The 21,749-nt window shown below is 49.2% G+C and overlaps 1 long non-coding RNA gene across 30 annotated transcripts in view; it reads right to left on the bottom strand.

The window, feature by feature from the left end:
- Positions 1 to 14,975: 14,975 nt before the first annotated feature.
- The window catches only part of LOC108406982 (uncharacterized), a 52,643-nt gene continuing 45,869 nt past the window's right edge, over positions 14,976 to 21,749 (bottom strand). For 26 of the 30 annotated variants that reach the window (XR_012127148.1, XR_012127137.1, XR_012127134.1 and 23 more), the window contains 3 exons: positions 20,317 to 20,469; positions 18,992 to 19,127; positions 14,976 to 18,439 (listed from right to left, as the gene is read on the bottom strand). This is a non-coding gene — a long non-coding RNA (uncharacterized lncRNA). Of the gene's footprint in view, positions 18,440 to 18,991; positions 19,128 to 20,316; positions 20,769 to 21,749 lie in introns of all 30 variants that reach the window. The other 4 variants (XR_012127126.1, XR_012127132.1, XR_012127136.1 and 1 more) reach the window with 3 other exon arrangements.

The raw sequence follows: 21,749 nt of genomic DNA, 5'->3' as shown, positions 1-21,749 counted from the left end.
GTATATATATATATATATATATATATGCATATATATAATTTCTCAATTTTTTAAAAAAGGAAAGCAATTTGAAAAAGAAATCCAATACAATAATTCCATTTACATAAATTTCAAAAAACAAAGCTAACCTAGAGTATTCAGGGATACATACTTACAGGAAAACTATTCCCCCAAAAAGCTTTTTAAGTGATTATATAAAATCTAAGATGATAATTATTTTAGAGGTTTTGAGGTTTAGGGTTTGGAGGAAACACAGGAAACGAACTCCTGGGGAGCACGGAATATGCATCTTTTTTTGGTACAAGTGGAGGTTCTCCAGCTGTTCACTTTTCAATAATTCAGTAAGTTACACATCTGTGTAGTATGTGCTTTTCTATTATATGCTATATTTCACAATAAATGTTGTTTTAAATTTGTTAGGGGGAAAAATCCACAAATTAGATGCACTACAATTTACTTAATCATTCCCATATTGTTGACATTTCAATTGCTTCCAATTTCTCATTATTCTTAACAACACGGCAATTAACATTTTTGTGCAAAAATCTCTTTCCATAGTTTTGATTATTAACTTGGGATAGATTTACACATATGGGGATAGAGTCAAGGGATTCAAATATTCTGCAGTTGATACCATGAGTCATCAAATACAGTTTTTCTTTCTTTTTTATGTTCCATGTGGTTTAGTTCAACCCCGTCTTCTAGTTTTCCATGGCCTTTCTGAGCTCTGCCCTTGGTTATGTTCGCTTCCCCTGTCCCTCCAAGTCCTCGCCATCTCCCTCTAAGCAGCCTCACCAGCCTCTCTGGGCTGCCAGCCCAGCCTGCCGCAGTGAGCGCGGCTCTGTCCTCACAGCTCCCCGTATCGAGGTCTGGGGCTCTGTCCACAGCTCTCCTGGTAGGGAAAGAGCTTCCAGGCCGGAGGTTTATAGCCCGTGGCTGCCAAGCAACCTCAGCTCCGCGGAGCACTCTTAAAACCACGACGCAAAGCCATCCCCACTGTCAGATAATAACAATGTTCATGAACATTCTCATGTTCATCACAAATACAGGATGAGCGGGTGTGGACATTTCACTCCACTCAGTTAGTGGGGGACCTGGAGAATGGTGCGACAGGTGTTTGTTCAAGGAATTCACGGAATGAAGATGGATGGAGTTGGTCCGAGGGGCACCGAAATGAGTTTGCTAATAGATAGGAAGCTGCGCAGTGCGCCACAGGGTAACAGAAGTCATCTTTGAGGACTTTTTACCAGACAGAAATGTGTAAGCGAGCATGTAATTTAGAACTGTAATGCGCTAAATCAAGTGGCAGCAAAGAACAGAAACTTGTGTGTTCTCCAGAGCCAGGGGAAGGGCTGTGAAATCCTGCCCCCATCTGACATTGAAAGGACACGCAGTCAGTTGTCTTCCAGCTTTAGTTCCAAAGTGTTGGATGAGTTTTTTCATGTCACATTTTCACAGTGGCCCTGACCAAAATCACTGTGTCTGCCTTTTGCTATTTTGAAAATCCCGAAAGACTTAGGCAGATATAGTTACAAAAGCCAAGATACTACATAGAAAATGTTTTAATTTCTTTTTCTTCTTGACAACTCAGTTTTATCTTTCCTTATCTGAAAGTTCAAAAAAGCCGGTTCTCTTTTGCTTGAAACCACTGATGTTTTTAGGAGATGTAAGAAACCTCCCATCGCCAGGTGTCCATACACAGGGCGTGTGCTCATGAGTCCTGAAGTCGTGTTCAGATCACTGGTACAATGAGTGCAGTTTGCTTAAAAAGGAAGCAAATTTTCATGCTCCAGAGGATGACAACACACCTCCACGTGGGGCTTCGGCAGCCCTTCCGGGCCCTTAGTCGCCATCCTGGGGGCGCCTTTGCCTCTGGGCCATACTTGTCCCACCGCCTTCTTTACAGCCACTGGTTATAAACTCAACCTCTCCTCCCACCCCCTCCCCACCTGTGAGCAGCTATATCCTTCTCAGGGGAAAAGAGGGGCCCGAGGTGCTCCAATACCCGTGTGCTCCGAGACACACTGCCCGAAACACAGCCTCAGAACCGCGTCATGTTCCTGTGCTCTGTTCTGCAAAACCGACCAACCGAAGCTCGGCCGCCAAGGAAGCATGGCTCACTGTCAACGGGATTCTGTTCGCTCTGCATTGTACGTTTGCAGCCTGCCTTTACTAGGAACACAAATGCCCCCGAACGTATCATGCTTGTTATGTGAATATATGTTTAGCATAAAGCTGTTCTCAGACGCCAGGAGGACTTGATTGTAAAATTAGATTTACTTTGTAAGCTGTGAAATAAAAATCCCAAGTCCAGCTTGGGGCAGGGACAGTCCATCAGCTTGTGGCAGGTGTAATAAGCGCCGGTATCCTTTGGTCAGCCCCAAAAATATGTCTCTGGAAAAGCCATGAAAGGCTGCATCCAACTCACAAATTTCATTCTGGTTAGAGACTAGGGCTCCTGAGTGAAGAATATATAGTGCTTATAATAAATTTTTTATTTAAGTATGTACCAGGACCATCAAGGATAGTTCAACAGCACCCTCACATCCCAATAGCGGAAAGTAAGTGGACCCAAACCCTGTAAAGGGAGGTTAGAAAATTTATTTTCCAGCACCATCATAGTATACACTGTCTCTAGCAATTCTGCTCTAAATAATAATCATAAATAGTAATAATAAAGGAAAGTTAGAAGCAATGTAAATACCCACGACAGGGAAGCAGTTAAACATAGTATGATACCGCCATTTATGCTGTCAGTAAAATCTTACTTTGGAATAATTTTTGTGATTATAGAATGATGGCGACATAAGTAAGACTGAATTCAAAAAAGCAAGGAGAAAAAGCTTACACACCATAAACACGCATATGCATGCAAATACCAGGAAGCGCAAAGCTAAAGGTTAATGACGGTTTTTTCCGGAGAGGTCAGGTGACAGCTAAGTGTCTTCAAAATCCCCGCAATGCACATGTATTACTTCTTCTTCCCCAGCTTTATGGAGAATCTTCTCCCCAGCTTTATGGAGAGATGACAGGCATATAGAAATCGCGCATATTTAGCACTCACAATGCAATATTGTGATGTACATACACATTGTGGAGTGATTGAATTTTTATCATTACAGATTGGATGCAGGGAATATTCTGGGCTGCACTCCGTGGCAAGATAGGATGCTTGCTCTCAAACCAGACCTGGCGATTTCCGTGGACCCCTGAGGCTAACAGTCGAGGCTGCGTCCCTCAGCCCAGGGCTGCTGGTGGGGCGCTCCCAGGCGTTCATTACCCCCAGTCTCCTGTTGAGCTTTCCTTCTCATGTGACCTCCAGATTTACCAGCTTTTCCTTCATTTTGGCTGTTGGAGGCATGCTGGCCTGAGAGCTGTGCTGGTAAAATCCTCCCCTCCTGTCACGTTCCTTCAGTGATCTGAGTGGACACGCGTGAGAGGCAGCCACTCGGCTTTGCCCAGATTGCACTGCACGCAGCACCCTCAGCGGCTGGGCCTCTCCGGTCCCCCAGCTGCCAGATTCCCTGATGCTCAGCAGGAGAAACTTGCAGGAAGCCAGACTCACAGGCAGCCGGGTGTGGCTGGAAGGAGGTCCAGTACTGATTCCGGCCTCTCTCTCTGCCTTCTCTCACCAAATCGGGGTGCCTTTTTCTCTATTTATGTGTAAAGCTCAGAAACGAATGAACCCCGAGATAGACCAGCAAACTTTTTCTGTCACAGAAGCACATGTACAACTGATTAATTGGCGTCTAAACACAAAGCAGAAACCCAACTTTCAACCCATTTTGCATGCATACATAGTCTGACTCACAGGATTGAGAACGTGGCGAGCAGGCTTTCCCAGAAGTTATTGTGTCCAATGACTCCAGTCATCATTCTATCAATCCTCAACTTTTGTTTAATTTTATTTCATTAAATTCCTTTATGAAAAACTGTTCTTGCAGGATCACCTCACCTTTAGGGATTATGGTGTGGTTTTGGGAGGAGAAGCAATGCTATGGAAAGGTGGCTGCTGAAGGGTAATTTAATCAGCATCCTCCTAAATCACACATGTTTTCTGTCTGATTTGCACAGAGGGGAAAGTCTTAGGGCAGAAAGAGTGTCTTCCATATTTTAATTTGATTTCCAGGCCTAATTACATTTGCTTAAATTCAACACAGTTGTGATTCTACAAGGAGGACAACCCTGTTACTTCAGCTTCTAAAAACTGCTATGGGTTGGTTTTCTTTCCTGGAAATTGAACTCCCTCTCTAGTCCAGGATACAGGCATCAGAAGGAATTTATTTTGATCCCATATTAAAAAAAAGATGTCATGTCAAAGCTGCTAAATTGATAACAGCCTCTTTGCAAAAATGATAAGGGAAAGTTATAGCAGAAGAATCATCAAATAAGAGCAATAGGATTTAAAAAGTGCCCGTTCTGTCTATTCCCTCGGGTATGCGCGCTCACACCTTCACCGCAAACAAACCAGTCGTATCAGAAAAGGTTTCTAAGTTCTGTCAATTTTTTTTTTTAATGCTTCACCCAGTGTTCCCGTCCTTCTCATTTCCAAATTTTGGACCATATCGTCAGCCTTTTTTTTTTTTTGGACAAACCTAAAATACTTCAGTATCTTGTGTTTCCTCTCTGGTCTCTCCCCTACTGATCTATCCCACACCAAAACTGTCACTTTTGTTACAGAAATTAATTATAATATCTGTAATTATCCCCTCAAACACAAGTGCTTTAGACTGATGAGAGAGTAAAGCTAACGATTACTGCGGTGACATTAAATGCAAATGAGTTTTACAAGTATTTATGTCCCAGACATGCCATATGGGCCACCAGAGTGTGGGCGGTGGTCTGCCGGAGATCCTGGGAAAAGCTTCCACTCTATTTAGAAGGACACGTGAGAAGAGAAATCCTTTTTCAGCCTCTGGACACTGTCTGATCCAAATGACATCCCCGGAAAACTACTGAGGCTGCTTAAAACCCCGAGGGAAGCCAGGCTCACGACGAAGCCACACTGAGGGTGGCAGAGGGCAGAGAGGCCAGAAGTGGGCACCCAGGAAGGCGTCCTCCAGGCCCTGAACGTGCCGTCCCTCCTTCCTTCTCCTCTGAATGTCCAGTGATATAAAATAATAAACATCCTTAAGACAACTTGATTCTGGGTTGGCTGTGCAGACAAAGTTGTTGCAGCCCATGACCTAAGACAGCCCTCGGCACACCGTAGGCGCTGCATTCGTATCGATGACTAACTTGAATCAGTAGCTCAATTCATGATTTGCTAATGGGCTCAGAGCGTTCTATCATAAAAGAAGAGAAATCACCACGGGATGGTACATTTAATTAGCTGTCATGGAAAATGACATCTGATTTTTAAAATGTTGGCAAGGGAATGATAACCATACCACAAAGGCTGGGCACAGAGATGATAGTGGCATATTGTGACTTTGCATATCATGACGACATGATATCGTTTTATAGCATAGCTGGTCTAGGATCAGTTACCACCGAAATCCCACCTACACCAGCTATTTGAGTTTTGAATCAGTTGCAAACAGAGAATGTAAAATTGCATCATCAGCTGCAGCGGTGCTATGCTTCCACATCTCTTAAACTTCTTTAACTATTTGATATATACTCACTTATTTGTTGATTATTTCATTGTCTTCTGCCTCGAACAGTTCATTACAAAAACCTGAAACTCAGTGTGTCATTTGTGAATGAATAAAAAGCGAATGGGAGTTGTTGCCAGGTTAGCCCCTGGCTTTGAAGGTCTCCGTTTCACACCTCTACCTCATCCACCAAAATAGGTCACGTGCCCTGATTGGAATACCCCAGGTTTCACAGATTTCTTTAAGGATTCGAGTCCCTCTTTCCACTTTAGCTCTGTAGTGTGGAGGTGAAGGGACAAACCCTCACCTGTCTAACTGACACAGTTTAGAGGCAGAGACAGCGACCTATGAATTCCTGCATCTTTTAGTCTTCGGTAACGGAGGTTCCAGCCCAGTGACAGACTCTGCTTCTCCTGGCTTCCTAAGCACCCTGACACCTAGTTCCGCGTGTCAGATGCACCTCTGAGCAATTCCCGTCATGGGCGGACCAGCTGCAAGAAAACAGACGTGCCTCAGTTTCCCGTGGCCAGGTGAACCACCTGAACTCTGAGCTGCACGGCGTCAGGACCTCACCAAGCAATGTCGTGTTTTCTTGGGCTTGGTCATCTTAGGAAACATGGACACAAACAAACCGAGGAGCTGCCCTGTGGAGGCCACGCGGGGTCGGAGAGTGAGCAGAGGTCGGACTGGCCGCTGCCGAGTCTCAGGTTACGGTCTGAAGCCAACAGCTGAGGGGGAAAGGGCGGTGGGCAGAGCAAAGCCTTTTTCTTGCCTTTCCCAGACTGTGCCCAGCCAGGAGGGGATACGGGGACTATTTCTGAAATCCAAGGAAACAGGGATTAAACAGCATCGTTGAAATATCTGTTGGCGCCTTTTTTCCTAGATGCGGACACCGAAGAGTTAATTTTGCACCGAGAAGCCACGTGGAGGCCACCTGGGTCGCTGGGACGTGTGCTCACTTAGGAAGTTATTTGTCAGTGGGGCTGCCTAGTGCCACGGGCCGCGTGGTTTAAGCGGCAGAGGCTCATTTTCTCACAGTCCTGGAGGCCGACCGTCCAAGGTGCGGGTCCTTCCGCAGCCTCCCTGCTCGGCTCGCAGATGCCGCCCTCTCGCTGTGTCCTCACGTGGTCTGCATGTTGCGCGCCCACCTCCCCTCTTATAGGGACACAGGTCAGAGTAGGGTCCACACCAGTGACCTCCTTTTACTTAGGTACCTCTTTATCTCCAAACGCAGTCACATTCTGAGGTCTCGGGGGGGAAGGGCTGCAACCTGTGAATCTGGGTGGGGACACAAATCAGCCTATAAAGTGAAGCGAGAGAGGCTGAAACTGGAGACACTCCAGCATGATAAGAACCATGCCACGACAGGCATCAATTCCCAACAAAACATATTCATCTGCAAGTGCTCATGATTTCAAGGAACTGTCCATGAGAATTCTCCACATGGCCTCAAATCTTTTTTTCCTGTTTCCTTCATAATCTCATGTGCTACATAGTCACAAAATCACATTGCATCTAGTGTTTTTCTTAGTATTCAATGCTAATGTTTATACAGTTCCATTTTTTTGTATTTGATTCATGAGTTTTTAAATGCCTGAGCATGTGGCACCCTTTTTATTATCACTTATTGCTGTCAAGCTCAGTTGCACTATGGTGAATAATTCGTTCTGTATACAAATAATTAGTTTAAATTATTTAAATGTGTTGAAGTTTGCTTATGGCTTAGGACTTGCCCTAATTTTATAACTGTTTTGTGTAAATTTGAGAAAAATTGTATTCTTCCTACATGCTAGTTTCAAATACACCCATTAAATCCTACCATATTAACCATGTAGCAAAATTTTCTAATTTGTGGGGTGTGTAGGGTCTGTGGGGTATGTGTGTGTGTCTGTTTACCCTACAATTACTGAGAAGAGTAGTGAAATTTCCTGAGAGAAATAGAAATTGGCTACCTCTTCTCCTTGTAATTAGTTTTGTACATTTTGTGCAATTTTAGGTAATTATCTTTAGAATTAAATCTCTCTGATGAAGTGACACTTTTATCATAATTCATTAATTTCTACACTCTGATGTTTTAAGTCTCAAAAACCATTGTGTTTGATATTAATAATGAGATATCAGCTTTCTTTCGGTTAGTACTTGGTTGCTGTGTTCCTTTCTTTTCACTTTTGACATTTCAGTCACTTCTATGTATTTGGCACATGTATATGGCACGTCACGCTCTTACCATCAGCAGGTAACTCAGTTAGGTTTCTTTTTAATCTTATGACACATTTTGTGCCTTTTAACAGATGTGTTTAGGCCCTTCATCTTTTTGCGTTATTAGTTATTTAGTTGTATTTATCTTAAATCATTTTGTGCTCTTTTAATACTTAGTAGCATTTTCTCTTCTAGCTCCTTGCTTTCTTTTGACCCTTCTCTCCCCCTTTGTCTTGTCTTGGAGGAGGCATTTCCTGTTTTCATTCTCCTAGGAGTTCCGCCAATCCTCCAACTACCCGCAGTTGGTTTGGAGACTGGGGCTCTGGACGGAGGGTCCTCCCCCCAGAGAGGATCTGCACGTGCTTCTGTGTGGTGCCAAGGGCACTACCAACCTGAGGCCACTTTCATTTCATTTCCTCAGCTGGAGGTTGCCAAGCCCTGCAGGGAGTAACCATTTGCCCCCAAGCTCAAGAGGGTCCAGCTCTGGGCCACAGTTTCCTGGGTGAACATTTCCATTTTGCATGGTTTTGCCCGGTTTTGCCCTTCGGCCTCCTGTCTGTAGCTGGCCTGCTCCGACTGCGGACACCGGCAGATCGCCTTGCTGGGGGCCCGGCCCAGCAGGTATGATGCTCTGGCCCCCTTTTCTGAGGTGATAGCCCTTTAATGGCCCTGGCTGGATGGGGTCCTTGGGTTCAGGCTGATTCTCCACGCGGCAGGCATTTCTCACAGCGCCAGTTTTCTGAGACCAGACTTCGTCTTCAGGGACCCTGTGGTTTGCACATTTCCACACTCGCATGCTAAGGAGGTCAGAGAAATGAGATAACAAGTGCCACGACTCGCCAGTCCACTGCACGTGTGACCAGCTCCACAAGGGAGAGGTACGCAATGGGAGGGCAGGGGAGCCTTTCTGAAGTACTGAAACGATCTTTTCCAGCCCATCTAGAATCCGTTAGATGATGCGATTTGTACATGGCTATAAATAAAGAATTCAAGCCGTCCCTCTTTGCTGGGCAAGGGAGTTAGTGGAGGTCCATGTGGTCATGCAAACTGCAGATAAACCTAGAGTGTGCCGACCTTATTCTGCCCTTTTTGAGCCGGGATGTTCAGTTCCCACGGGGACAGGACACCTCGCGTGCAGTTGCTCGCCCACCCAGCGCCTGTGCCTTTGTGCTCTCCTTGCCATCACTGCCCACAAGTGTCTGGGGCCTCATCACCGGGGGGAATATATCCCTCTGGGTTTTCTATAATCCCCTCTGGTTATGCACTGTCTTTGGCTGAGGCATGATTTAGCTGTGTGTGCTGACCCAGTCTTCTCTGTAATGGCTTTGACCCAAACTTAATTTTTTTATCAAATTTCATAACCAGAAGAAAATAGAGACGTGGACCCACCTACCGCTCACAATTCACTCATTCGTCCCATCGGCACTGAGCCCCCTGCCGCGGGCCACACCCTCCCCTGAAGGCGGGGAGTACGGTAGGAACCCGGGACACAAACCCAGGCTGCCACCTGCCCTGACCGCAGACGCTCAGGCACTGGGCAGACCAGTGCGTGTGAGAGGAGATGATCTGGACTTTGAAAAGTACTGGATGTAAAGAAGCAGGGAGATGAGACAGGGTGACTGGACATTCTTTTAGACGGAATGGTCAGGAGAGGTCTCTCCAGTGAGGTGACACAGGACCGAGGGGAGGCACGGAGCCACAGGATGAGCCAGCGAAGGGCATCCCAGGCGCACCCCAGGCGCACCCCAGGCACAAGCGGCTCCGGCTGCAGCCAGCATCTCAGTGCGACAGAACTAAACCCTGAGCTGCCGCTTACGATGTTGATGGTGCAGGTGGGGCGTCTGAATGTGACCCAGGCTTCCCTAAACTGCCCTGTCCTGAGCAGGCTGGGCCACAGGGTGGGGCGCAGGCGGGGTGACTGGTTTCTCTGGAGGAGCCCATGTCTGCAAAATGGGGTACTGGCAGGTGGAAGAAGGTGACGTGGGCGGCAACTGTTGATGAGAACCGCGTGTTCCCCTGCCGGCTGGGCCCGCCTTTCCCCCTCCCGTGTAAGGCACAGAGTGTGTGCAGGCCTCTGACGAGACCTAATAAAATTCATCTTGCTGTCGGCGAATCACCTCCCAGACTTCTTGGAAACCTCCAGTTTTCAGTCTGGTCATTTTCTCTCTGAGAGGCCATAGCAGGTCTTGCCCTCTTCACAAAAATAAGCCGCCGAGTCTAGGCCGCGTGGATCTCTTACCCTCCCGCTTGTCTAGCAGACGTTTTCGTAGGTCTGACCACCCTGCAGCAAGAGCGATAGTAAGGGGCTTCTGTAGGGACACTTCTTTGAGCTTTACCCCGCTTTGCTCCAGGGAGAGCCAGGAGAACCCCACCTCTGCACCTGCGGAGGCCCTTCGAGAAGACGAGGCCTGCGTGTTTGCATCAGAGATTTCCACGGCGCACAGACGCAGCAGCATCGGGTATGAGCAGAGAGAAGGGGCACCTCCCTTCCCGGAAGGTACACCAGGGGGTGGCCTAGTGACCAACACCCAGCTTCCCACAGCCCGCAGGTCTCTTGAAACAGCACAAAGGTTCTTTGGAAATGAATTCTGTGTTGCTCAGTTCTCTGGCGCCATCTGTGGCTTCGTGTTAAATTCACATCCAGTGATTTATTTCTGCAAAACAGGTTCAGTGTGTGGCAAAGAGTAATGAACACATACTTCATAAATTAAGACTTTTCAGTTACATGCAGAGACATGAAGTGCAACACAGAGCTGAGGAAACCTCTGAGATACTTTGACCACACGTCCTTCTTAGTGTCAAACCGAAAAGCATTGTTTATCGTTTGTTTAAAGGGTGGGAAGGAATGAGCTGCACAGACAGACCATCGTCAGGGTTTCGCTTCACTTACCTTAAGCAGACTGGAGCTCAAACTGCATCAGGCCCAGTCCCACTGTCCAGAGGGCAACAGGAAGCCATGCAGAGCATGAGTTCTGAGGACAGTTTGCACTGATTCGAAACCACCTGCACCACTTACAAACTGTGATCTTAAAAGTTATGTAAAGTCTTGGTTCCCCATTTTCTCCTCTCCAAAACAGTCGGCACCCCATAGGGTTACTGTGGGAATTAACCAGCACATGGCATGCTGTGTAAAAAGCGCTTACACGGAGCCTCAGGTGTGTTTACAGGAGCCCCGTTAAGGCTCACCGGGGGCCCAGACCCTTCTGAGCGGCCTACCCAGAGGCCCTGAATAGAGGTTTTTCTGGTCCAGTGGCAGGAGCGGGCACTACGTCCGTGAGGATGCCAAGGCCTGGCAGCCAGGGCTTCCCAGAGCGGCCATGTTCTCACACGACCACACTCTCCACGTGACCACACTGGGCACGTGAGGCTATCGTCAAGGAGTGAGGTCAGGCTGGACACGGGCAGATGGCTTTGCCTCTGAAACCAAATTGCTGCAGTTCATGTTTGCCCGGGGAATTCATACCGATGCGGTTCTGATCAGTTCAACCCGCGGGTGTTTAATGTGCTGGCTGCTGGATGGGCAACGAGATCAGATCCCTTCCACGAAGAACCCATCTCATGCTTTGCAGTCTGGCTGGGGCCATCACACAAGCACATGCATGACTCAGGTGTGGTACGGAGAATGCCCTCACAGCTGCACAAGGGAAGGTGTCTGGCCCTCGCCCAGCAGGGGGTGGAAATCTCCAGATGCGGGCGGGGTGGAGGGGAGGGTCATGGTTTCCAGAGGCAGCCTGACCCCCTGACGAGGGAAAGAGGCAGGGTGGGACTAGAGAACATGCAGGCTGAATGGTGTTCATTCTAATTCATTTTACCTAATGAATAATCTAATTCATCTAATCCATTTCATTCATTTCAATTACTGGTTCTTCCATCTTAAATTCACATTCATATAGCACAAGTTACCTTCTGAAAGAAGGAAAAATCTTGCTACAGTGTCAGTGCCATTCTAATAGCAGCTAGAGCCCCTGATAATTATGCAGCATTTATAGTTTGCAAAGAACTTTCACATGTAGGAGCAACATCAGAACATTTTAATTTTTTGGACATATTGAGTTAATATATGCAAAGCACCCCATAGTACCTGTCACCTAGGCCGTGCTGAATAAATTAATACTTTTTTAGAGGCAAGTGATCTCTAGTTACACTTGGATATAAGAAGAATTTCTTCATAACCTGTTGCAGCATATAGATGTGATTTTAAAACATACCCAATATGAGAGTCCCTCTTCAACTAGGAAAGTAATAGAGAAAATTTAGCATTTTATGATCAAGTTGTTCATCCCATAATTGATTCCTGATGAACTCTGATATCACATCTCAACATTAAAAATTGTGATCTTTGGTCCTAAGGCCATAAACTCAAGCTGCTCAAGCTATTGACTAACATGCTGAAATACACTTCAAAACCGTTGCAACTGGATTTATTGAACAGTCTGAGCTAAATAAGGCAACACAAAATGGCTTTTGTTTTTCTCTAATCTTTGCCTTCAAACTCAGTAAGTTGCATCTTTCCTTTCCAGCATTTGAGGATGCTTCGGGCAAATCCCAGAGCTTTGGGGCCACTCTCCGGTGGGACTGATGAGGTATTTGAAGTATTCGAAAGCCCATTGCACTCCATCCAGTTCACTCTAAACTCAAGCCGCTTTCCCAGTCTCATGTTATGTCTGCCCTGCTGCCCAGGGCCAGCCAGGCCTCAGACCAGAGCCCCCTGCCCCTCTCCTTAGACGGGGGAATGAATGAGAGAAAAGGCTCCAGGTGTTTTGGTGTTTTAACTGGCGTCCCTGCAGCTCTGTGCAGGGGGTGGCTCTTCAGGGAGGCATGTGTGTGCTCCGTAGGGGACTCTAGGGTGGCTTCCTTGGCCACATTTTCTTGGGAGAGGCACCAGCTTACACCCTGAGGAAGCCCCCTTCCCAGCTGCTGCCCCCAGAGGCTGCCCGAGTCCTTGTCTCCTGTGACGAGCCCAGAGCTCCCCTGCCTGCCTGGCAGCCCTCTTCGGTGAGGCACCATCAAAGTGACTTAAGCCCGACACCTTTCCATGGTGTCCACCTGAAATTCAGCACCTCTGCCCACCTGCCTCACCAGGTGCAGAGCACGGGCGGAGGGGCTCTGCCCTCTCCCTCCTCTCTTTCCCCCTTGCTTAAGCAGGCACAGATGGTACCCAGGAACACTTCACTGCCAACACCAGGGAGGTCTAGCCAGGGCTGAGATGCCCAATGCCCCCCGCTTGCACAGATCTCACTGGAGGCCCAGATCTCTGAGCGCCTCCTTGTACATGCAGGAATGCAGGAGAGAGTGAACAGCCCTGCCGGCGGCCCCGACTCCGAGGGGCCCCTTTCTTCCTGAGTCCCACGCGTGTGCACCCGGCTGCGTGTGGTCGGCTGGTGGTACCCAGGCCAGTTCTTCCACCTCTCGGCAGCTCTGGGGAAGCCCCTTGTGCTCAAGCCCCTGATTTATGCCACTAGAGATTAGTTGTGACAGCAACTTAAGAACACAGATGCCACGGGAAACAGGACCATCAGCTGAATCGTAGCGAAGGCAGACACATCAGCGCAGCTCTGGGGTCACGGCACAACCTTAAAATACAATCATGAGGAACGCAGCGGATTCTGAAAGGGTGACTAATGCTACATCTCAAATTTGTAAAACATACGTGAGCAGGGCTGTCTCATGGCTCTTTCTCTAGAGCTGCCACACTGCACGGGGACCCCTGCTACGCCAGGAGAAACGTGCAGATCCCACTCCGAGAAGCAGGACTCGAGGAGAATCATGGCTCTGGCAGGTCCGCGACATCGAGCCCCCTGACTAAACGCAGGGCGGGCATATGGGCCGGATGCTCACGGCCCCCCAGTCCATGTGTCGGGACCCTAATCTCCGACAGGCGAGGCCTTCAGGGTGGCCTGGCTGACCAACCACTGGCTACGGAGTGAAGCAAAGACCCCAGTCTTTGAATCCAGGAATAGAAACCCTGCCAGCCGGGCCAAAGGAAACAGAGAAAACGGGACAGAATGGAAGCAGGCGGCGCGCATGCCCCCTTCCTCACGGCAAGAAGAAGACTAACCACGGAGACGGTTCAGAGATCATCTGGGCATCGCCTCGGTCCCGGCAAGCCCGCCTCTGAGCCCAGCCACGGGACAGGGGTGCCCTGCAGCCGCGGAGGCAGGTCACCCGGAGCCTGGGGGCCACGACTCCCAGCGGCAGACGTGAGGCCTTCTCCCCGTCGGAACGGGCAGGTCCGTCCTGCACCTGGGCCACCTGTGCAGTTGGAAGCACCTGACTGATCTGGTTTCCCAGGTTCACAGCTGGACAGGAATTCTGCCTCAGAACGAACCAGACCTCCAGTCTCACCCGTGTCTGACTTCATGATACTTAGATGAGACTTTGGACTTCAGGCTTGAGAATGGATGCTGGAGTTAAGAATTTTAGGGCTGTTAGGGTAGAATGAATGTATTTTGCAGGTAATAAGAGGAGCATGAACTCGGGGCACAGGACACAAGTTCTGAACTGAGAGTTGGCGCCCACGCAGAAGTCCTGTGCTGAAGCCAATCCCCCGTGGCGGCGCTCGGAGGCGGGGCCTTTGGGTGGCAGCTGGGTCTAGCTGAGGTCAGGACAGGGCCCTCGCGCAGAGGTTAGTGCCCTCGTGGGACGGGGAGGAGCCCAGGGCTCATGCTCTCCGCCACGCGAGGAACGGCAGGAAGAGGTCTGTCCACAAGCCGGGAAGAGAATCTGGTTCTGCTGGAACCTTGATGTGGGAGGGGGACGCGTAGATGTCTTTGTGGAGGAGCCAGAGCAGGCGGGAATGTCAAGGTGGCCTGAGAATTGGATAGTGGAGTTAGCCTGGGCAGTTAACCTCTGATTTCAGCGTAGTTAGAAATCACCTCTTCTGGGCAGATACATGGGTCTCATCTCTGTAGACATGATCCCGCAGGTGGTGCGGCCCAAGCACCTGGATCTGAACGGTGAGCAAACATCTCAAACGATTCTGATGCAAGCGGCCCACTGGCCTCACCTTGAGAAACGCGACCTCACACCCTTTCTAAGCCCTCCCTTCCTCCTAAACGTTGTATCCTGAGTTTCAGGGATGACTTGCCAGAAACGGAAATACCTGGATACAAGGTGACGGCAGACGGGGATGTAAACCGCACAATGCCTGCACTCCTCACCTAACAAAATGGCCAGAATTAAAAGACTTGCCTGGTGTTTGGGAGATAAACATTCACTCTCATAGAATGGTTACTGGGAAGAAAATTGGGGCACCCTGTTGAGGACAATTTAGAACAAGCCAGTGTCCTTTCCCAGCCTCAGGAACTTATCCTAAAAAATAATCATGACTCTATGCCACACTGAACTTCAGCTGTAAGGAATGTCCTTAGCAGAATTCTTACAGTAGTTATATTGGGTCCCCAGACCAGGCCGGACTGTGGGGCTCACGCCTGGGACAGGAAAGCCGGTCTGCTGAGTTAACCGCACACACCGTGGGGCTGCAGTGGGCATGTCCTCCCTTCTGCGGGCTAAGCACCGCCTTTTCTGGTGGGGGGGCTATGGGTGCCATGCACCTGGTCTGAATTCACTTGGATTCATTTGCCTGGATTTTCGTGTCGGCCTCTCTCCATCACAGTTCCGGATAAAAGGGAACCATGTTTTGCTGTGGACCCAATATAAATACCTTTCTCTTTATAAATTAGTTAAACCCTTAGCATATTTACAAGACATAGTTTGGTTTTATCTCTGTTGTATTATTTTACACTATAATTTCTGTTTATATCTATCTAAGGTCTTTCTGACTGTGTGGTGTGTGTGTTGGGTTTTCTGATGAATATAGAGGCCTGCGAGGCCCTCCAGGGCTTGCCTATATGACATTATTTAATACCGTTATTTCTCAGTGTCTTCAGATGTTATCACTATCCATAGCGGTAAATTAGCCCATTCTTTTCCTGTCCCCTCTTCCCTGTCCTACAATCCCATGTTGATTTATAGTATTATGTCTCTCTGGATTGCTTTTGAACTATTTAAAGGTATAATTGTTCGATTTAAACTAAGATTTCCATTTAGGCTTTAAATTAATTCCTTTGGCTCCCAAATCTTGCAGAGCAGGTGGTAAATACCGCTTTTTTACCTCCCCACCTTGAATTGACCTCTCTCACCTATTTCTGTTACTTGTATCATTCCTACATCATCAGCACATGTAATATTTGTCTTCCCCTCTAACCCCTCACTTCTGCATTATTTAGTCCTAGCTCTACAATTAACAATATTCCTTTTTCACTGTTCCTCTGCCTTCACATCGTTTTTCACAGAGGTTCATCCCTTTGGTAGTTTTCTCAGAAGAGTCTGAGGTCGTGTTTACTCAAAAGCATGTCTCTCGCCTTTGTACCTGTCGGACAATTTGCTTGGAAATAAATCCTTGGGTTACCCTATCTTTCGTTGAGGATCTATAAGGGCTGTTGTTACACCCTCTTCTGGCTTTAAGTGCTGCTACGGAGAAATCTGAAGCCAGCCAGGGATTTTTTCCCACTTTTAGGTGAATTTATTTTACTTAGACACTTGGAGGAGTTTTTCTCTATAAAGTACCTGAGTTATTTTATTCATGTATGTCCTTGCGTTGTTGACCCTAGGTCATTTCCCCCAATACATGATGCCTTTATAGTACATAAATTCTGCATCAATATCTTTTCATAGTTCACTGTGTAAGTTGAAACCCCCTTCCAAGTGGCTGGGAACGAAGCCTGTCCTGCTGGACCAGAGTTTAGAAGGTGTGTCTGTGCTTCTCACGGAAGTCACGGACCTCAGAGCCGCCCCTCCAGGTCGCGGGTGGGTTGCTCGTGGTCAGTTACGCCCAGAGTGCTTGCAGGACTGAACTTGGCCGCCAGATGGAGACTTTATCCTGACCCTGGAACGCAGTCCACCTGGAAATTTTGTACATAGAATTTCAGAATGAAATACTCCGACTGATTTCCTCTCCAGCCTTGGACCCCACTGACAATATGGAAAAACTGTGTTCCAGAGAGGCTGCAGAATCAGCTGTCAGCAGACAGGGGGGAGAGACTGCTGATCTTAGAGAAATAAGCAGCTGTGACGTGAACTGCCTCCAAAGAGGCCCGTATGCAGGGCCCAGGCAAGCCGCTCGCGCAGGGGTTTAGGCGGGGTCGGGAGGAACCAGACTGAGCAGCCCCCTGGGATCAGGGGCAGCACCATTCAGTCCTTTTAAAAAGGTGGCTCAGTACCTCCTGGACGTCCCACTGGGCGGGCTGCGGCTGTAGGGCCGCGTGCAGGAAAAGGCCGGGGGGCACCCGTTTGCTTACTGCCCTTGAACGCGCCCAGGACGGGGTCCCTTAGAGCAGGACACGGCCTGCGTCGGCCGATTATCACAGGGAAGCTCAGGGATCATGAATGTGAAGGGGAGAAGTCCCCCGCATTCCGAGGCGAGTCTCTCCAAGTCCAGGACGCCGGGAGCTGTCTTCCCAGCGTGGCCTCATTTGAGTCACTTACCACTGAGAGTCAGGCCTCAAAAGTCAAGTAAGACTTGGTACATCTCACTCACACACACACACACACACACACACACACACATAAATACACGCATGTGCGTGCACTCTGGGGTCACATAATTTCATCACCATTCATTGGAGTCTTTTATCCACCTGCCGGCACCCCAACCTGCAAGGTCAGACAGTGAGACGTCAGCCATTCACCACAGATCCGGAAGACAAAGAGGCAGACACACGACCGCATGTGCCAGGATGCACTGGCCTAAGTGTAAGACCGGAAGAGCCGGGGTTTCCTGCCTTCCGACCCCAGGAGCTGGGGGAGAGCCAGGGCAGGGACAGGTGGGCAAGAGCGAGTAAGAAGCAAAGGTCCGGCAGCAGAGGGAGCCGGCAGCCCGGGTCTCCACGACTTAGAGTTCTGGTCGCCGTCCAGGGGGGGCCGCAGTAGAGACCAGCAGCCCCCACCTCCCATTGCCCAGAGGCTAACGCCTGCCTCTGCCTTCCCAAAGCAGCACACCTGTTGAGCTGGTACACCCGCTTGAATGGCTTTCTCGTGACCCCTGGTCTCCGGAAGCTGGTGATATCCCGGAGCGAGGCCCGGACGGACGCCCAGTGCTTCCTGTTCTTAGTAACAGACACCTGGGGCTGCCTCGGGGCGATACTGGCTAAACTTCCACCTGTTTACCTGCATCAGGGCCGGCAGATGCTGTCCCTGCGTTTGCTTCACTTCCTTTACAGGCCGATCAGCAGCAGCGGGAAAGAACAGAGCTGAGCGTGTGAGATCACGGACGGCTCAGCCTGGCCACTGGGATTAACAGGCGTCAGAAACGTCTGCTTCAGGGACTTACGAGCAGGTGGCGAGAGGCTATGCTCCTCCCAGTGACTGCCGTTCCTTCAGCCGATACTCTCCAGGAGATTCTTATTACAGAACCGAGACACGCCACCAGTCACATCCATCAAGACTACCTGGTCACACTGGGTATGTCACACATGGGTCTGTGGGCGTCAGCACTGCAGGGTGTGTTCAGCTCGGTCAAGGTCAGTGTCGGCTCCCGTCAGAGCCTGGTGGGTCCAGGGACGGCCTCCTCCGTGCAGTGACTCGGAGATCCAGCTTACCTCCGCCTTGCGGCTCTGCCGTCTCAGCCACCACCTCCATGGCCACTGCCAGAAGGGACAAGACGTGTGGCTGCAGATGGCTTATCCCCGCTCTCAGATGTCTTGTTCTGTTTGTGGCACGTTTTGCTTTAGCTCATGTGATCCGAAGCAGGCTCAGGACCTGGCCTGGTTGCAGAGGGGCTGGGTCTTTCCATGTACCCAGAATACAGGAAAGCCAAACGCAATGAGCCCAGGTTATCCCTCTTATCACCTCATAACCACCATTCTTCTCAGGGTTTAAAGTGGAGGCTATTAGAGCTCACAGATGCAAGCAGCACCCAGGCTGTACTTTCTGGCTCCACAAAATGTGCATTTTTTTCTCCTGATAGTCTATAATTCTTAGGCCCAGCCAGAGATCCAACAGTATAAAGGAGACAATTTCCCCTTCTCCCCAGCCCAGCGGTCACCCCACCGAGCATCAAGATGCTTTAAGAAAAGGATTGAAGTTTTTTTTTTAGCCTTTAACCCCTGAGGAAGTATCCAGGACCAGGCACGGACCAGACAGTCAGCAAACCTTGGTGGGTCAACTCAAGACATATGGGCTGATTCATCCCTTACCATCCTGGCGCATTCACTCTGGTCCCCAGCCACAGCTTGGGAATCTCCTTTGGCCTTGACATTAGCTGGGATTGGAAGGGCGGAGCCGAAAGGTAGGAGAGAAACAGAATTGTTGTAAACGAGGTGCCCAAGATTTCTGCCAGAAACCAGAAGGGAGAAGGACAGGAAAGGGTTAACACCGCTTGAGAACAAATGAATTCTCGACTTCAGCAGGCAAAACTGGGTTAATTTTTCCCCTCCCCGTCTCCGTGGACTGCCTTCCCTGTTTTATGCCCATTTGCAGACCATTTGAAGTCCACTTCTTAATTGTTCTCTGGCTAAGCTTCCTTTGTGCAGAGAAATGGTAATGCAGTTAGGGGGCTTCGGAAGTCCCGGGGGAAATTAATCTGTTTACAGGATTGTGTATCACAGGGTTAAACCAGCAGGGAAGCAGGCAGCCCTCCTTGGCTACGCTGAGCCACTGCCCGGTGAGGTCAGCAGAAGGCCCTGTGTGGGGCCCCCGGGGACTCGCCAGTTGAAATGCAGCCCCAGATGCGGGTCAGGGCCCCCTTCCTCGGAGGGGCGCCCTCAACCAGTCCTCACGGTGGTGCCCTTCTCAGGTCCCGAGCTTTGTCTCCACACTGGGACTTGTCTTGCGGGGACCCCGACCTACGCCCCTCCTGCCGTCCACCCCCACCACTTCCCTGCTTTGGGCTCTTCAGGAAGCTTTTCTCTCCACTTCCCAGCCGCCCAGGTATTTCCTGCCTCGTGGGTGATCCTCCTGCACTGGCTTTGCCCTGGGAGTGGCCGTGGCAGCATCCACGCAGGTGGCTCACGGGGGTCAAACATGGGCCCACGGGATTGAGGGCCATCCGCAAGCCAGCCATAGGCCTCTCTCATCAGCGGTGCGCCGGCTACAAAATTTCCCGGTGACAGCATTTCATCGTACTTTTTCTCTATCACATAGGCCAAGTCTCTTTATCACAGTTTCCAAATTAGCAGGGCAGACATTTAATAAGACCCTATTGTAGGGTTTAATAAGACCCGTTTGTCTTCACTTTTTAACTTCATGGAAGACACCGCTTAGCAGACTTCATCCGTCCTCAGTGGTCAGTCGGGCGGGGACCACAGGGGCGACGGCCCGGTCAGCCCCCCCCAGCCGCTGGCCCGCCGCCCCGGGAGCCCGGGGATGGATCCCTGTGCTCTGGGCCTCGGCAGGCTTCCGCCCCCGCCGCGGCCGAGCGCAGGAGGGCGAACACCCGGTTAAATTCTAAGGAGACAAAAGGCTGCTGTTCAGGCTTGTCTATAAGGTTCGTATGATTTTTAGAAGGGGGGCACTTTCAGACCTTTATTTGTATTTGTTGAAGATTACAGAGCCTGGCAGGGCGTCTGTCATGGAATGGACAGACTGGCAGTCAGCTTTCTTGGCGAATTCCCCGATGAATCAGGTCGGGCATCAGGAAGTGGGGGCTTCCGACCACTGTGCTCAGGCGTTGATGCTGAAGTTAAAACAATGCGAATGATGGTGATGAAATGGCTCTAACAATAGTTCACACAAAATCACTAAACTCATAGTATTCAAGCCATGCTTTCATGGGGAGGTTTAAACAACAATGTTGCTACAGACACAATAAAACATAGTTGCCAGTTTTTAGACTCCAGGTTTCCTCCAGGCACATCCTATGCAGCATCCTGAGTCCTTGCCACCCGGCAAGGTCATTTCCACCCAACAGGTGAGGAAATACAGGCTCGTGGACAGTCAGCGACTTCTCCAGGCAGTGGAGCCCGCACGCGGTGGCTAGACGATTTGACCCCAAGTCGACGCACACATGAAACGGATGAGGAGACACGGAACAAATAAGAGACTCAATTTTTGCTTAGTCACACGTTAGAGTAAATTCTGTCTTCTTTAGAGAAAGATGTAATATGTAATAAAAGTTTTTTTTTTACTTTTTGTTAAAGTGTAGTTCTGTAACAGGTGGGCTAGCAGGTGCGAATATGTGCATAGCTAGCATCAGGCAGTATAAGTGCTACAGAGAAAAAATAAAGCATGATAAGAAGAAAATGAGGGTGGCTTACAGACAGGGTAAGCAAGCCAGAGACTCTCAGATAAGGAACCATTTGGAAAGAGACTTGAAGGAGAAAAGACTGTAGGCAAGTGAACGTGCATGGGGTAGAACATTCTGACACGTGCAAACGGCCTGAGGCCACAAACACGATGGCCAGTGTGGTCACTGCAAAGCAAGGGCGTTGAACTGCAGGACATGAGCTCAGAAAGCATCAAAGGACCAGCTCTTCCCCAGCCTTGCAGGTCTAGGTAAGGATTTGACTTTTATTCTGACCAAGAGGAGAAGCTGCTGGAGGTTCTAGAAGAGAAGGGGCCTGATTTACCGTAAACTCTTATTACAAAGAGCTCCCTGGCTACAGAAAATAAAATGTAAATTTTAAACTGTGTTTGCTTCTTTTAGTGAAACAACACGAAGTGGCTGTCCCTGAAACAGAACCGCAGCTGAGGTGATAGGAGGAAATAATGAGCCCCAAAGGGAACTGGGAGCTGGGAAGATGTCAGAGGAAACTGGCAAATCCACACCGGGTCAGTGGGATTCCACGGTACGCGATGAGGGTGATCCAGGCCCTCGATGCTTGAATGAAAGGCTAAGTTCACGGATCACAAAGCCAAGGGAAAAACTGTAAACAACACTGATAAAGAAAGGCTACTAATCAGAACACAAATCCCAACATGCTTGTTGAAGATACAGTGTAGATAAACCAAACAGCT

The sequence above is a fragment of the Manis javanica genome, chromosome 18 (assembly GCF_040802235.1).
Source record: "Manis javanica isolate MJ-LG chromosome 18, MJ_LKY, whole genome shotgun sequence".
Lineage (NCBI taxonomy): Eukaryota > Metazoa > Chordata > Mammalia > Pholidota > Manidae > Manis > Manis javanica.
The sequence above is the reverse complement of the archived record's forward strand: the minus strand, read 5'-3'. Positions and strand labels throughout refer to the sequence as shown.